This window comes from Leptonotus elevatus, chromosome 7 (assembly GCF_054856555.1).
Source record: "Leptonotus elevatus isolate MCC_2025b chromosome 7, RoL_Lele_1.0, whole genome shotgun sequence".
NCBI classification, from domain to species: Eukaryota; Metazoa; Chordata; class Actinopteri; order Syngnathiformes; family Syngnathidae; genus Leptonotus; species Leptonotus elevatus.
Genome location: NC_141245.1, coordinates 7,115,190 through 7,129,744, shown reverse-complemented (window position 1 = coordinate 7,129,744; position 14,555 = coordinate 7,115,190). Strand labels below are relative to the sequence as shown.

The window sequence follows — 14,555 nt, the reverse complement described above, 5'->3', positions numbered from 1 at the left end:
AGTTGTGACTGAGTAACTTAATTTCATTACAAGGGCGTCTGTCTCCAAGTCGGGTCCTCAAGAGCAGTGGTTCTCAAATGGGTGTATGTGTACCCCTGGGGGTACCTGAAGGCACTCCAGGGGGTATGTCAGATGTTAAAATATATTTAAAAAGTACAGTATATGAAAAATAAAGGAATTTTAGTAGGCTATTCTATTACAATGTCCTAAAAACGTGCATCTCTCCCATACCAGAGTGGTTCACCCCAACTTGTCAAAAATAACCTTTTAAATTCAGTTAATTATTTATTTTCGAGAACAGAGCACTTTATTTTGATTTATGTGCACAAATCTTTATTTATAATTACTTAAAAAAAAAAAATTTCAGTTATATATTTTTATTTCCAAATAGTTCAAAGAGCCCACATGAATACAAATAGAATTCCAAAGTTGAATAAATCAGACAATGATGGAAAGGTTGAGAACCACTGCTCTGCCTCGTCCAACACACAAACCTGAATCACATGATCAAAATGATCCTGATTATTTAATCATGGAAAACAGGTTGGATCGGGGTTCTTGAGCAATAAGCAGTGGCTCTCAACCTTTTATCAGTGACCTGTGACCCCTGATTTGCCCCTCCCACCCTCCCCCCTGCACTAAATGCTGCAATTCAATGATTCCCGGATGCATTGTGCCATGATAGGTTATTAAGGGTGCCACGAAAAATAATATGATTTCACTCATTTTGTTCAAAAGTTGTTGTCAATAAAGTTTATGAAGCACTGCAGTCAAGTTTGTCTGCACTTTGTAGAGCCACATCTATTTTGACTCCTGAGACAATTACACCAAACTGTGACGGTGTGCGTGTGGGTGGGTGTTAGCCTGAACATGACCTATTATGTGTGCCTGTGTGCATGTCCTCTCTTCAGTTTCCACGGTGACCCGTCAGGATGTGGGGTTACGGATCACTGTCCTTCTCAATTAATGTGGACCACCAACATGCTGTCTATTTCTGTACATAGATCAACAGAACTTGATCCAATCATTGCAGTAAATACATTTCAAACAATGACAGACTGCACCACATTGGATCTCCTTTTGTACTTTTATTCATAAAAGCAACACATCGTTCTCGAAAATACAATAACAATGCAACATGCAAGAGTATTGCTTTTTTCACCTTAATCATATACAAAACAGTGACAGTATATGAACAATAGAAGAATACAGGCTGGGTTATACATGGGCCGGATGGAGATAACAAAAATCTTTGCTCACAAGTATCATATTGCCTTACAGAGCATTTCTCCATTACCCACACAATAGTCACATTTGGTCAAAATCTCGCCTTGAATTTCTGTGTGAAAAATCTTTAATACTGTAGTTTTTTTCATGGGATTGACAAATTGTCTCGTAAACACTAATATATATATATATGAAAATGGATGGATGGATATATATAAATATAAAAAACTTTCAAAACTCTTCCAAGTGTAAACTATACTATTTTTACAGTGGGACCAAATAGACTCTTATTAGAGTAAAATTTACTCTACAGAATTTACTGTGTCGTCGACATGATTCTAAAATTCCGTGACGTCATATCAATATTATTCCTATTAGTTTTTTTATCTGTTGTGTCATTATTCAACCCCTCTAATGAATTGTGTATTTGTATATAAGATGTATTCATTAAAAATATATAAAATACCCAAAACAGTCAAAGTAATTTACTTTTCATTTCCCTTTTAACTCATTCACTGCCACTGACGGCTTTAGACGTCAAAAATGAATTTGAACTATTAGTTTCACATTTTTTTCCGCTTTTGTTAACAACAGAATGAAAACCTAGAAAAAAAATTCATTGTACATTTAGAACAGATATAAAATTTGTGATTAATCTTGAGTTAACTAGTGAAGTCCTGTGATTAATTATGATAAAAAAATTCTAATCACCTAATGTCCCTAATTAAAAAAAAGAAGAAAATATTATACAAAATTAGGGCCATCAGACGAATACATTTTTAAAATTGTAATTAATCGATTAATCACAAATTGTATATCTGTTATAAATGCACAATAAAAAAAACTAGGTTTTCATACTCTTGTTAACAAAAGTGGAAAAAAATGTGAAACTAATATAGTTCAAATGAATTTTTGACGTCTATAGCCGTCAATGGCAGTGAATGAGTTAAAAAAAAAGAAGTAATAATAGAAAAGGTGGTAGAAATTGATTTCACATTAACAGTCAAAGGCACTATGGTTAGCACGCCTGTGCGCGAGACTTGCAAAGAAGGATGCCGGATCCTCTCCTCAGACACAATAATGGATTTAGGCTGAGAGGTCTGTAGCAGGAAGAGAGTGAGAGCAGCAGCAGTCCTGCTAGTCTACTTAAAGCTATAGTACAAGATGCTCCAAGTTGTATTAATAGACCTGGTAACGTCATGCTCTACTGAATCCACTTTATGCTTGCTGGGTCATGAAGATTCATGGTTGTCTTAAATGCATACACATTTCAACTTATTTTTGCATATTCATACTGTACCTTACATTTTTCATGACTGGTACTACAACAGCTATACTGTGAGTTGCGGGCATTTGAGGAGGCTGAGATGATTTGTGAAGACATGTTGCTGTCTGTGGTCTTCATGTTCTGTGTGGGAAGGATAACCTGTGGGGGGGACATTCACTTGAGTACACGTGATCAGTAGATGGAAGCTGAACAATCTTTCCAATCATTTTGTTTACTGCAAAGCTGCCAAATTCTGGATTATTTTTATTTTATTATTATTATTATTGTATTATTTTTTATTTTATTTTTTACACATACTCAACTGGGTTTGATGATACACTCCGGAAACATATCAATATTTCATAGCAAACATTTTTAACTCAGTCACTGCCATTGACGGCTATAGACGTAAAAAATTCATTTGAACTATTTCTATTAGTTTAGCTTTTTTTTCTCTCCCACTTTTGTTAACAAGAGTATGAAAACCTAGATTTTTTATTGTACATTAAGAACAGATATAAAATTTGTGATTAATCATGAGTTAACTAGTGAAGTCATGCAATTAATTACAATTAAAAATGTTAATCGTCTGTCGCCCCTAATTTTTAATAATCATTTTTTTATTTTTTTTATGAATTTATGGCAGTGAATGAGTTAATAATATAACAATGGGGTATTATCAAGACTGTGAGTTTGACCCGAATGCTCCTAAACATAACTCGGCCAGCTATATTTCTAAGAATTTCTTGAGTGACATGTAAACACCCCAACCACAACATTACTGTATGCAACCCTGCACAATCCCGCCCCATTTGAAAACAAATCTACAGTAATGGTGTTATAGTTAGCAGCTGTTGAAACGACGATCACGCTAGGATGTTGTGCACATACTGTATAAAAACAGACATCCTCAAAAGGCTCCGTTGTTCACAAGCAAGGACGAGATGAGGTTGACTACTTGCGTGAGAACACACTTTAACAATTTAAGAACAATGTTTCTCAATATAAAATTGCAAAGGCAGTTAGAGATTTCATCATCTACGATCCATAATATCGTCAGAAGATTCTGAGAATCAGGAGAAAGGCCAAAAATCAACATTGAATGCCCGCGACCTTTGATCCTTAAGGCGGCACTGCATTAAAACAACAATAACAGAATCATTGTGTAAAGGATCTTGCCATGTGGGCAGTCAACGAGTTCACATTTCAAAACGATTTCTGGAGATCATGGACGTTGTAGGAACATCAGGACTGTTTTCAGTACAAAGTTCAAAAGGCAGCATCTATGATGTTAAGTGGGCGTGGATAACCTGTACATCTGTGAAGACACCATTAACTCATTTACTGCCATTGACGGCTATAGACGTCAAACATTCATTTGAACTATTTCTATTAGTTAAAAAAAAAATCCCACTTTTGTTAACAAGAGTATGAAAACCTAGAATTTTTTTATTGTACATTTAGAACAGATATAAAATTTGTGATTAATCATGAGTTAACTATTGAAGTCATGCGATTAATTACAATTAACAATTTTAATCGTCTGACACACCAAATTTATAATAATCTTTTATTTTCTTTTTTTTATTAGGGGCATCAGGCGATTACATTTTTTAATTGTAATTAATCACATGACTTCACAAATTCTATATATGTTCTAAATGTACAGTAAAAACAATTTCTAGGTTTTCATACTCATACTGTTAACAAAATTGGAAAAATGTGAAACTAATAAATAGTTCAAATGAATTTTTGACGTCTATAGCCGTCAATGGCAGTGAATGAGTTTAATAATGCTGAAAGGTACATACATGTTTGGAGCAACAAACTGTATGCTGCACAATTTGAAGCCACTTTCTAATCCACGAGGTATTAATACAGTATTAATAAATCAGCCTCTAAGCATTTTAATTTTAGTTGAAAAGCAATGAGATCTGTCTAATACTTAAAGGGGAAGTCAACCCCAATTTTTTTTGTACAGTAATATGTTCTATTGCACCCCAACTAGTCTACATACGGCATTCTGATTACAAGTGATATTTGCAGCAAAATCGACCAGTTTTTATCCATCTTAACTCATTCACTGCCAATAACGCCTATAAATGTCAAAAATTCATTTGAACTATTTCTATTAGTTTAACATTTTTTTTCCACTTTTGTTAACAAGAGTATGAAATTAAATTCATTAAATGTTAAACTAATAGAAATAGTTCAAATGAATGTTTGACGTCTTTAGCCGTCAATGGGAGTGAATGAGTTAAGGGGCGACCATTTTGCCACCTGCTGTCAACTGAAGATGACATCACAGCTGCTCTGTGCTCAGATAACGGCCAAACATGGTTCAGCTGTTTTCTGAGTTTGGTCATGTGACGTTCGCAAGACAAGCCTTGATTGGCCATTGCCTGATTCCTGAGCAACTGTGACGTCATTTTCAGTCGACAGCAAGTGGCAAAATGGCCGCCTCCTGAGATGGATAAAAGCGGCTGCATTTTGCTGCTTCATTCATATTCCACAACCAGAATATCGTTTAGACAAGTGCACGGAACAAATTATTCTAAATAAAACTTTAGGATAGACTTCTTTTTTTAAGTATTAGACACAGATTCCATTGCCTTTCAACTAAAAGTAAAATTTACTCGAGTCCTACATCTCAACCCTCGTTCAGCCTTTCCTCTCCCGTTTGCTTCTCGCCCCAAACTCATCTACGTTTCCCTTCCTCACATCACTGCCGTGCTTCCTTCCCCCAGTGTGAAAAGTTGACCCTGTGGTTGGTCTTGCCTGGTACTGCGTCGGGCACTCATGCTGTGTGTACGTGTGTGTGTATTTGTGTGTTGGGTCACGGCGTGGGGATTAGGTGTGTGTGAGTGATTGAGGGTGACAGCAGTCCTAGCATTAGGGGCCCTGTGGCAGATTTCGAAGGCCCGTTTTAGACACACTAAGCTGGATTTGCCCGCAGCAGTGTGTCAGCAGTGATGCGGCCTGCCGGGACCGCCTACGGAACACACATGCAGAAAAGCGCACACACGTAGCCCTTTGTCACTTGTGACCTCAGTTATTCCTGTGTCGTGACTACGCTCATCCCCTTTTTTTTTTAATATCCTCCAATGATCAGGAAGGTCCTTAAATGCATTTATTCACACTTTATTAGTATTTTGGCCACTGCAGATCACAAAAACGATGACTCGTGATTCCTAACCACATTAGTGAGCAGTTTCACTGAATTGGTCTGAAAAATTATTTTACTACAAATGATGCATCTTCGTTTATTTCTCTTTCTCAGTGACATGAGGCAGGATGTTTAAATGTAATTCCACTAGATGGCAGAAGGTACAAAATTAACCTGCATATTCAGTTTTGATGACATTTTTTGTTTGGCGGGATATTTCCATTGACAAACAAAGAGGGTGGAGTAAACTGTCCGTTATGTTAATGTGAATTTATTTGAATGTACTCATACAGTATATGTGTGAATGTTCTAATAAGATTGTAAGATAGCTATACTTTTTTTCAGTTAAGGCCATAAGTAGGCTATTCATACATTGGACACATTTTGATTTTATTACACAAACGGATCTCTTTTAGCTGGAAACGACAAAAGGAACGCAAGACATTTTAGTAAAAAAAAAAAAACAGAACAAAAATGTTGCTTAATTGTTTTGTTTTGTTTTGAATGTTTGTTTATGCACTTTTTTTTATGAATGGTTTGGTATGAGGGGGCGGGGGCGGTGGGCTGGGGATTTGTTTTTAAACTAGTTGGTGAGTTGGTTGGTTTATTGAACATATAAACATAGAAAAACATAAACACATTACAAGCATAAAATACAAGTTGAAGCAAAAAAGAAAAAACAACAATAGGAAGACAGAAAAGAGTTTACATGTTCAAAAGGGAGTAGGAAGAAGTAAAAAAAACGACTTTGAAATTGTTTGATGTGATGGTATAAAAAAAACACTTCATTTCCCAGAATATATTTCTTTATCTAAGTCTTTAAAATGGCTGCCCAAACATTTTGGACATTTTGTTTGGAGCCGGCTAGTGAAAGTCTTATTCTCACTGCTGAGAATGAGTTCATCTGAATTGCATTGAATTCAATTCCACTTCTTCTAATTCAAATTCAAATTGAAGTCAACATCTTGTGAGGTGAATTCAAATTCATCCATCACACCGAATTGAATTGTGAAATTTTGCACAGCCCTGGTTAGGACACTTAATTTTCAAAATGTTCGGAATTCTTTACCATTTTATTGTTTTTTTAAAAAAAGTTCTCAAATCAACCTATCATGTTTATGAGACGTTCTCCAAACATATAATAACTCTGGACTATGTGTGTTTTTAGTGCAGTCAAGCAATGAATTTTTTTTAAACTAATTAATCACGCAGTTTTCCCTAATTAATCACGATTAATCGCAGTTTTCTACTTCTGCTTCTACTTTTTCTACAAAGTTTGTAACATATATTTACTTGAGTAAAAATGTGTGAATGAATATAAAATCATCAAATAGAAAGTATATTTATAATCAAAGACTATTTTAATAGCTTTCTTTGATCCTTGAATAGAATTCTTCTCTCGTATAATACAACTGTACAACTGTTGAACAAAACGATCGAAACGGACTCAGCTTTACAGGCCATCTTTGTTGCTTCGTTGTGTCCACAAGCGGCACACTTCGGATGGGTTGATTTGCGAGGCCACAAAAGTACTTGAGCAGGATATTTTGCTCTGAGATCATACGCCAAAGACGTACAACTAATATGCTATTTGAATTTGGCTTTGTAAAGTAAGCAAATTACTCCAACAGGCAAGTACAACTGAAAGTAAAATGATCAATAGCCTAGTCTGTGTTTGTCCATCTTGGCGCCAGTGGTCCCTCTACAATTCAACTATGGGTCAAAAATGGACCGATCCTCTACTTGGGTCGATTTGACCCAACTTTGAGTTAAGAAATGGGGTTCTCAGCGTGAAACAACTCAAAAATATTGGTCAGATCCTTTACTTAGCTCAAAAAATTGGGTCATTTTGTATAAAACAAACTAGAAAGTCGGGTCAAATTGACCCATAAAGTGGATCGGTCCACTTTTGATCCATAATTGGGTTACTTTTAGTGCAGTCAAAGTTAAAGCTTTAATTGATTAATTAATCACCCAAAAATTTTCGCATTAATCATGAATTAACGCAGATTAATCGCACGATTAATTTTGACCAGGTAAGGTTTAAGGTAGCACAGGTTGTGTTTGAGCAATAAACATAATTTCATGCATTAAAGTAAAGCATTTAATAAATGTTTGCGTATCACATTTAGAATATTTGTTCATGTCAAGATATCGGGGTAATTCTTTTTCTATTTAGTAATTAAATGATTAGAAAAAGAGGAGGATGAGCGTGTGCAGTGGATCAAAAAACATTGAAGACGTCCTCATAATATTAAATGTAAAAAAAGAACTAACACATAACCGGTGCTCTTCAAATTTGGCGGGGAAAAAAATGTTGATAAAAAAGCCTTTTTTATTAGGCGATTAATCGTGATTAATCAAAATTCTAAGATGTGATTAATCTGATTTAAAAATGTCATGTTTGACAGCTCTACTTTTGACGCAACTGTTTTTAGTTTAATTTTAGCTGCAGGTTATAGGCCGCAACAGGAAGTAGAGTTAACTAAGTTCATTTTTTTAAACATGCTTCGAATTTAAATTGAACTCTAGAGTTAACACTTTAATTTTGACAGCCCTACTTTTTGTGTGTGCATTTTGCCACCTGTTAGTGCGTGTGTGGCGTGTGAGAAGTGCCTGCGCTCAGATCTCTCTCACAGCCCGTCCATTGTCAAGCGATTGTGAGCGTTGAGTAAGACCCCGACCCACCGGCGGGTACTAATCAGACGCATTCCTCGGGATTAAACGGCCAATTAACAATAAGGGAGCCATTGTTGCCTTGTCTCCTTTTGCGTCACAGTTAAAGGGTTTTGCGAGTTTGGCCTTCGTGTTGGACTCTTTGTGTACGCGTGGAGAGGAATGCTTTTGGCGTGCAAGGTGCTTTTCATAAAATACTGCAATTATGAACATTTTTTATTTATTTTTATAATTTTCATTTGTTTGGTAAGTACGATATTACCTCGTGCTTATGTGACTGAATTGACTCGCACATTTCCTGTTGTGGTGTGGGTCAAGGATGCCAAAAAATGGTTTCAAGTCAGCCAGTGCGTGTCACAGTGTTCTTAGTAATCCGGCAAGCGCCAGTGGCGAGTTCACTGGCCCTTTTATGCGTGTGCATAGTCATGCAAATCATAAGATGAACATTGTTCATAATGTATTGTGTTTGCATGTGTGTCATGTGTCTATGCGGCGTGTGCGTGCGTGTGTTGCGTGTGCGTGCAGTTTGGGTATATGCATCAGCGTGGCACGTGTCGGAGTGAGGCTGGGGATTAGTGAAGCTCAAGGCCTGTTGCTCCACTTCCATGATTACTACTGCTGTCTACTGCCATATGGGCTGATGGGGGCGGTGGGGGGGGGGGGGGGGGGTGTTGCAGGTGGAATGTGTATACTACAGGGCACCACTTCAACTCAAGGCACCCAGATCGACTCACATACATTATATTGCAGCCCCACCAGCAATTAATTACAGTACATGCCAATGGGTGTGTGTGTGTGTGCGCGTTTATGTTTATGTCTTTGTAATATTTGTAGCACATATTTTATGTTTTAATTTTTCACCACATACTGTAAAACATCTATGTACATCTTTGACCTATAATATTCAAGATAATATTGTACAGTTTTTTAAATAAATAGCTGTCTGATCTTTGTTAACTCATTCACTGCCATTGACGGCTATAGACGTCAAAAATTCATTTGAACTATTTCTATTAGTTAAGCATTTTTTTCCACTTTTGTTAACAAGAATGTGAAAACCTACAATTTTTTATTGTACATTTAGAACAGATATAAAATTTGTGATTAATCGTGAGTTAACTAGTGAAGTGATGCGATTAATTACAATTAAAATTTTAATAGCCTGACGCCCCAAATTTTTTATAATCAATTTTTTTTTATCACATTAGGTGAATACAATTTTTCATTGTAATTAATCACATAACTTCAATAATTAACTCACGATTAATCACAAATGTTATATCTGTTCTAAATGCACAATATATATCTTTTTTAGGTTTTCATACTCATAAAGTGGAAAACTAATAGAATTAGTTCAAATTAATTTTTGACGTCTATGGCCGTCAATGGGAGTGAATGAGTTAATAAAAAAACTATCATAAAAGTACTGTCGATTTTAGATTGTATTATTATTAACACAATTTTAGCATGAATGTTTTTGTTGTTAAGTGCAAATGATTCAGATTCAGATGACTTAATTGATTCCTAAAAGGGCAATTCCCGCTGTCACAACATCTGAACGGGAAGCCTGGTGGGTCGCCTTTCAGCGCCCTATATTTGTATGTACACAGTAAATTCTGTCCATTTTACTCTAAATAGAGTCTAGAGAGAGTAAAATATCCATAGTACATGTTACTATCATATTAAAGTTGAATTTCAGAAATTCTAAGTAAATTTTGCAAAGAGAGATTTTGACAAAATTGTACTAGTTAAAAAAAATACACAAGGGTTTAGGAACGAACTCTGAACCGTCCGCTTGGGAGACTGCCCCTCTACCACCTGAGCTATGCCACTCCTACTGCTTAATATCCAAAAGAAGACCAAAACATAATTTTTGCTCTCTTAGAGTTACGACGATTCCAGCTGACACGAGCGATATACTAACACACAGTAGGAGCTGCATGGCTCAGGAAGTAGATTGTCTCCAAACCTGAAGTTGTGGGTTTGTTCCTCAACGCTTGAGTGACTTTTATTTATTTATTTTAATTTTACTTCTCTTTCCAAATAGACTCTGTTTAGAGTCAAATTTACTCTACATGATATGCATATTTCTACCTAATTCTATGGCCAGTGACTGTGTGTATACATTAAATAGATGGTCAATTACTCATCTGATCACATGTGTATGAGTATGAAGACATAACAGGTGTTGCTTGCTTAAGCCACAGACTCTGGTCAGGAGGGGGCTAAATGATGTTCACCACACACACACACACTGACCCCACCTGCTGCTGTCTGCAGTGGATTAGGGGTCTGTCTACCCCCAGCAGGCAGCAGGACACGCACAAGCACACAACAGGGGGCTGCTGTCTGTGAAATTGATCAAAATGCTGCGTTCACACTAATGTGAACATCACAAGCACGTTAGACATGCAGGTGTGTCTACGTGCAGACAAGCATCCACTGTACCTGCTAGGGATGAATATTCATTGCAGAAATATTAATTAATACATACATTTATTTTGCCCTTGCTACGTCCCTGCTGTACCTAGACAGGTAGATAACTCCTTCAATGAAACACCAGTTTATGACTCTTGCAACTTTATTCACCGAGATGACACAAGAAGGTGTAAAACTCGCAACAACAAACATGAAGAAAACACGTATAAAATAAAATAAAATGTTGTGCCCCAATTGTCTATGAGAAAGATAATCAATACACTAAGATAGCATGCTAACGTTCGCTAGCTAACGCGCTAGTCGCTAGCTCGATGCTAATCGCTACCTTGATGCTAACCGTAAGTAAACGTTTCTAGCATCTCTTTCATACAAACGATTAACAATAATAGGTCCTCAAATGTGCAATGGCTCTACATTTCACACCGAACGTCAACAGAATTAGTGAACTAATACATTTAACTTATATACAACCATCTAGCCACCTACGTTATGTAATCTGTATGTACTGGTTATGCTGTCCAGTCCACTTGGACGCACTAATCCTTCTATATGGATATCCTATAGAATGCAAAACATGCACACATAAACATGCTCACGTTGACCTTTTGCCCCCTCTGACCCTATACCATTATGATTACCTGAAATCTACATCAATCCATATACAAGAGAGACGTGATTGCCACATGCTCCTTTTTGAAGCAGACTATAATAACTTCACTGAACTGCAAATAATAAAACTTTCAAACTCAAACACTCAAAGGCAGCAGACAAAATATCAAAAACCAAAGACGTCAAAGTTGCACATCATAGAAAACGCCACCGATGCCCCTCCCATAAGCCCCCTTCCTCATCCCTCGCTCTTATTTCAGCCATGTTTGATCATCGCACCCCTCCTTCCCACCACATCTATTCTTTAACCCACTTTCTCACAGTTACAATTGCAACCTTATATACACAATACATATGAACACAACTGCTAGCCAGTGTCTCTGTCTCTCTCTCTCGCCCACACACAAAGTCTGCCTCGCATGGCCCTCCCCTCTCTCCATCACACACTACCGCAGCAGTTACCTTATCAAAAGTCATCGATCCGGCCAAAAAAGTGCACGTCCCGCTCTGTGTGGCTGCATGTGCAGCCAGTGCTCCATTCTCTCCATCCACCCTTCCTCTGTCAATCTGGCCACAAACCCCTCTTTCCTCCCTTTATCCCGAGGTAAGATACTTACTTTTCAGATAAAGCATATTATGATAAATCGGCTGAACTCTGTGCATGCGTGTGTGTGTTTATGTGTGGGTGTGTGACAGTTTCACACACACACTATAATCACACAGTGGATACACAGACATACAAATATGCTGTGGACAGCGTGTGTATCTATTGGACGTCGTGATGTCAGAGGTAACAGCTGGGAAAGTGTGAAAGGTTTGTGTGAGATTTGGTTCTTTGGGTTTGGCTTCACTGGCTTGAATGAAACCCACGAATGAAGCGTTATGACACCTCCCTTACCCAATAATTATGGGATCAGAGAAAAAGGCAACAATACAATATTGCACTCAAAAATGATTTTGCCGTTGCAATTCTTCTCTCTCTTCAATTTGCTGAGAAAGAAACTCCTAGTTCACTGAAGGCCACATTGTTACCCGCCTTCTAATGACATTGCATGAGAGAAAGAGTAGAACATATGGGGAAATGTTCTCCAACAAACTGGAACGGACGGATGAGGTCAACCAGGGGAATAAAAGAGTTTGGAGAAAATGAAAAGTAAATGAAAATACAACGGCCTGCATGGTCGCCTCTGCAGGGACATGTATGCGTGCTTGTATGAAAATGGGATGTTTATGAAATACTCAGTGTGTGTGTGTGCGCGCGTGCGCGTGTGTAAGTATAGATTAGATGTACTAAGCCTCTTAAATGTGGTGGCCGTCCTTAATTTGTTTGCGCCCCGGGTCCTAGTGCGTCTAAACAACTCACAAAGTCAGACATTGGACAAACAACTTCAACATGTGATCATAACTTGTTTCATTACATTTTTTAAAGTTACAGGGATGTTTGAAACCACTTTTTTTCCCAGACCAATACCGATACTCAACTCTTGAGTGTAGTCACCGGTACTGATACCAAATACCGGTACCACCACTACATAAAATCCCCCCCCAAAATGACAGATAATATTAAAGAAAGACCAATATAGAATTATTAAAAATTAATAAATAAATAATGGCTATTTTCTATTCCTCTAATTTCTAGTTGGAGACAAATAATTTGGCACGTCAAAACAACCTAAGTGGTCATAATTGGAGAACTAGATTCTTATCATAAAACGGCCACAAATAGGCTACCGATACCTTAAAATAAGGCAGGTATCGTACCAATACCGACATGGTAACCTTTAAGTTGAAGAAGGAGAAATATAAAACAAAATGAACTCTGAAATCATGCAACTAAATTCTTCCTAATATGTGAAATACCACATAGCTGAAGAATTGAAATTGCTATTTTTTTGTAACAACAACAACAACAACAACAACAATAATAATAATAATAATAATAATAATAATAATAATAATAATAATAATAATAATAATAATAATAATAATAATAATAATAATAATAATAACGTAACATATTATCAAAATACTGGATTAATAAAAAAAAGGTCTAAGGTGTTAATTGTAATTATAATAAATACATGACGTTCATATTTTGTCTGTAGCTACATTCACGTTAACAGAAAGACAAATATAGGCTATTTTTTTTTTTTGGGGCGAAGGCATAATATGTTTTTGCAAAGACGAGGCGAGCTGAGCTGTTACGTGGTAAAGCGCGTGCACGCCTCAGTTGCGCGCGCGCAGAAGCACCGGCCTCTCAGGGCCTCTCATCGTTTTTTTGTATTTTTTTTTGTATTCAACTTGATGTTTCTTTTACTCGTCGGCCTGTTAGTTTAGTTCAATAACAACAATTGCAACAACAACAACGAATTGGAGGATAAATTGGGGGAAAACAAAAGCGCGCGCCACAAGCAGCCCACACGCGCACGTGCTCACCCACCCACCAGCACGCGTAGCCACAGGCCCCAATACGAAACACACTCACCTCATTCATGAACAGGTGAAGATATTTGACGATTTGGAAACATTGAAACACGCCGGTGAAATTCTGCCTGCAGCTCTGTGTGTGTCTTTATATCTCCGCTTTGGCTTTACAGAGCTAGATAAACCCCTTATACACTTTGGGCCGCAGCTACATGGGCTTGTGTGCTTGTCTTTCATGTGTGTGTGTGGATTTTAAACTATAAGAAAGCCGATTCAATTAACAAGCAAAGAGAATCGGCTTTGGACGCTGTGAAATTGTCTCGGCGCGTTCGGAACCTGAGAGGACGCGCTGCATGCAGACTGTGACAAACGCCGGTGGGGAAAAGTAAACCACAACAATAAAACGCAAAAACAAAATGCACAACATTTTCGTGAAAGACATCAGCTGTAGTTTTGCAACGAATTTTACGAATAATTCTTCTAATCATTTCTTAATTTGCGGCATTCTACTTCCCACACCAAAACCCGCATCAAGATCTCTGCCTTTAAAAATAGATAATGTCACAGATGAAGCAAATTGTGTTTGAGAGCAGCTTTTGTTTGCAATTGTATAGTGGGCGTCATTTGCGTTATGGGGTGACATTTCATTTATAGCCTAACTGTGCCATACAATATGCTTGTTTGCGTGTGTTCATTAAATGACAAACATTATTGTTATTATTATTAAATGTCATTATTATTATTTTT

At 37.1% G+C, this 14,555-nt stretch overlaps 1 long non-coding RNA gene across 1 annotated transcript; it reads right to left on the bottom strand.

The window, feature by feature from the left end:
- Positions 1 to 1,068: 1,068 nt before the first annotated feature.
- LOC147170693 (uncharacterized) lies at positions 1,069 to 14,312 on the bottom strand. The gene is made up of 2 exons (XR_015095652.1): positions 13,870 to 14,312; positions 1,069 to 2,653 (listed from the first exon to the last, which is right to left on the bottom strand). It is a non-coding gene; the product is annotated as an uncharacterized LOC147170693 (long non-coding RNA).
- Between the last annotated feature and the right edge of the window lie 243 nt (positions 14,313 to 14,555).